Source organism: Myxine glutinosa, chromosome 1 (genome assembly GCF_964187855.1).
Source record: "Myxine glutinosa chromosome 1, kmMyxGlut1.1, whole genome shotgun sequence".
In the NCBI taxonomy this organism is placed as follows: Eukaryota; Metazoa; Chordata; class Myxini; order Myxiniformes; family Myxinidae; genus Myxine; species Myxine glutinosa.
Window position 1 is genome coordinate 304572222 of NC_136261.1, and position 3922 is coordinate 304576143.

General features: G+C 45.0%; 1 pseudogene; it reads left to right on the forward strand.

Annotated features, from left to right (window-relative positions):
* The first annotated feature begins 702 nt into the window (after positions 1-702).
* On the forward strand, positions 703-3699 carry LOC137413374 (2-acylglycerol O-acyltransferase 2-A pseudogene; annotated as a pseudogene).
* The last annotated feature ends 223 nt before the right edge of the window (positions 3700-3922 follow it).

Genomic DNA, 3922 nt, shown 5'->3' on the forward strand with positions numbered 1-3922 from the left:
GGGCTCATTCGCCCTTAGCCAGGTGTTGCTTTTGGTCCTGGTAGGATGTTACAGTCACCCTCCCCACCAGCAAAGCCAGTGAGGTATGTCGGTTTAGTCGTCGACAACCCGACCATGTGGCAGGTAGCCCTGGGTTACATGTTACCAGTGGCAGTCCCAAAAGACTGACCTGACTAATGTACCGTTCTGTAAAAAGACTCTCTCCGGTAAAATACTCTTCAGATGGACAACATTGTACACAAACATGACTTGCCTTCATGAGATTAGTAACATCCATGAATATGCTTTCATTTATTCCACATTTGAAGGCATCTTCATGCCACTGCCGAGGGTGTCCAATATCATTTACTTACATTTGGGCCCTCAAGTCTGCCGCGCAGGCGCACACAACGCCATCTTCCATTAAAGCTCATATTATTTTTAAAGAGCAAGTGTTTTCTGCAATCTATAGCAATGGTGTTACGTGTTTGTCAGCTTGTTAACATGTCGATAATGTAACAATGTTCTCTTGCCTAACAACAATGCAGTGTGACCTACCCCATAAGGTTCTGGAGTGAGCGGCATATACTGCAGCAGGAAGTCTATATGCTTCTTTCAATTGTCATTTTTCTGGCTACCTCTCGAGATATATGTGTGTGTGCACCACGGACAGGATGGTGTCGGTCAGACAGAATACATGCAGTACAATAGCCAGTGTGCCGCATGGTTCCAGGTGCCATAACAGTGAAGGGATTTATCCTTGAAATAAAGCCATATAAGGAGGCAAGGGAGCGTGGGAGCTCTCACTCACGAGTAGAAGCACCGACGATAGCCGAGTACCCAGAAACACATTCGTGGGTGGTGATCTTTCGCGAGCAAGCTGACCCACCGGTACAGGGTGAGCATTTCATAATGTTCTGGTGCCCATAACACAGCAATATGGCCAACTCTGTAAGGGCCTGTGATGTTCAGCGGGATGTGCTTTACGCAGCCTGTGCACAGCCAGAGTTTCAAACTTATTTTATTTGATACATTCTGTCCTTTCGCAAACTATATAGGTATGTAATAATTACATACCTATATAGTTTGCGAAAGGACAGAATGTATCAAATAAAATAAGTTTGAAACTCTGGCTGTTATTATTGGTATCCAAACAGAATACATCAAATAGTCTATCACTCATGCAATAATGGGAATTAATTTTCAAACTTTCTTAATCGAATGCAGGAAAGGTTTCCGATGTATGAGCTAATAAAAAAGCAATTTCGGGATGTTGGTGAAAATATACTCCACAACAATATGGAGTCTCTTTAAAAAGCTTTCTTTGTCAGCTTGTTCTCAAATCATAAGCATTACTTTTCTGGGCCTTGTCGTCTATTGCAGATTTGTGTCATTCTGTTCCTCTGGTAAAGGGCATTTAGGATCCGAGTGCACATGGATGGGTATTTTGCCAGGGGGTGCACACAAAAAAAAGTTTCAGGAGGAAGGTTAATGGAATAGAAAGTTGGAACCGACAATGGGACAAACATAAAGGGGATGAACCAACAAGAAAAGAGGAGAGGGAGGAAGATGGCATAGGGTTGGGGGGCAAATAAGGTGGTTGAAAAGAGCAAGTGAGATGGTTGAGTTAGGAAGGGTTAATGGGGGTAATAAACATCATGGGTCAGAATTGGGGATGACAAGAGCTTACTTCAAGCCCTGGAGGGAAGAGTGACAAAGAACAGACTGTAAAAGTTGCTTCCATAGAAAAGAACTGAGGAATAAAAGAGTTGAGATGGGCAATCACCATGGAGTTTGGAAGCCCAACCAGGAGGAAGTTACTGGAAGAACTTGTGTCTCCTGGAGTAAATAGGGAGGGTCAGAGGAATGAGAGAGCACAGGGAGCAATATCGAACTAGAGAGGTTCCAGGGAACCTGAACTCAACTGGTCTATATCAATATGGTTAGAATATGCATAATAGAACCACAAACTATATAGTTTATATGTGCTAAAAATATATGACAAAAATTTATTTTTCAATGTGGCCGCCTTGCCGCGCTCATTTTTGGGCGTGCAACGCCCAAATGCAATCCCAAATTAGTTTATGTCTTAAAGATGCTGCATAACAAGTTTCATCAAATTTAATCAATATTTATGACTTTTAGAGCATAGACGTCGAATTGTTTACAGACGACAGACAGACAGACAGACAGACGACAGACGGATGACGGACGACGGACACTGGGTGTCGACAAAAACTCAGCAGGACATAGTCCAATTGAGTTAAAAATAGACAGTAGAAAACAGAGACCACCGACTTGTGAGAGGCCATGTGCTTTGGCCTCATCGCATGAGATTGCAATAATGTTGAGGGCTTTAGACTCTACTTGCAGGAAAGATAAATGCGATGCTGGAGTGCCAGCCTTTAGAGAAGAGCCGTACTTCATTGATCTATGGAGAAAGGAAGGTCTTTCTCCATAGATATGCTGTGTGTAGTTATTATTTTCTAAGGAAGCACTTGGAACGAATGAGGATGTCCATATTGACGCCAGCTTTGGAGAACTGTTTGCTATGTCGTCTGCCCAGGAGAGGTCATGGATTATGGTTGAGGCCTAGGTATTCAATAAAATGCGCTCATTCAGTGCTTGTACATGGGAATATATACAGGAGGTGGTTTCGTTTGAGGATCTTTCCGGAATGATATGGTGAGAGTGAGATTTTCCAGGATTGAAGGACGTTTTCCATTTGTCAAACCAGCACCTTGTGCAATTCCAGGGAAGCAAATATTGATGAAGACAAGGCTTCCAGAGCATTGGAGATGTTATTTACGTAGATGATAAACAAGACGGGGCTCAAGACACTGCCTATGGAAATTCTGGGATAGAGAAGAAGGGAGAGGATTCCATTGAACGGCAGGGAACAGCCAAACCCAAACTCGTGGCTAATGGAGAACAGGTGTGGAGCCGAAGGTCGTGCCTGTAGGTTTGCAACAACTTTGTGAGAAGTGATTTGTGCAGAACAGAAGCTACAAACAACCCAGATTTGTGCAGCAATATTTGTTGTTCTGTTACTGTCACGGTACTGGTGAATTCCAGTGCTGTATGCCTGCTAGCTGTTTCTGGACTGGGCCACCCCACGAAGAGGGGGGCGTCATGTCGAGTTTACGTGGCGCTGGAGAATTTGGAATCTCTTCATAGACTATTTCCCTGTCCATCTTGTAAAGACTGTGGACTTGCCTCCAAACCAGAACTACCTCTTCTGTTTCCACCCTCACAGTGTTCTCGTTGCCAGGGGCTTTTCTAATTTTTTCACAGAGGCAACCGGCTTCTCCATAGTCTTCCTCAGTCTACGGCCTCATCTCCTCATGCTTCCTCTGTGGTCCCATGTACCTTTCTTCGGTGACAACCTGATGTGTGTCGGATTGGTTTCTTCTGACAAAACAGAGTGCCATGTGGGTCATGAGCCGGCCGGGCGGTGGAAACGTGGCAATGCTGGCGATTGGCGGAGCCCCAGAAAGTCTGGATGCACAGCCCGGGAGGCACACTTTGCAGGTTCTGCACCGTAAGTATTTCATCAAGCTGGCACACAAGGTTTGGGCTACTTTGGTGCCAGTCTACTCTTTTGGAGAAAACAATCTGTTTGAACAGGTGCCGAACCCCTGTGGATCTCTGCTGTGCAGAGTACAAGACCACCTGCAGTCTTTCATGAGGGTGGCACTGCCTGTTTTCCATGTCCCATGAGAGAGAAGAAAGGAAAGAGTAGCAAGGTGTTGACTGTGAGTGTGGAGGAAATCGGAGAACAAGGATTGAAGACAGTTTCCTATCCCACAGGCAGCGAACCTATCAAGCACAGCAGGAAATCATGCACTGTTAAATTCCCGAGATATGTCCCGGAAGACGGACCTATTCGAGATTTAGCACCTCCATCCATTGCTAGAGGAGAAGCAGCAGCCTGCCAGAGTTG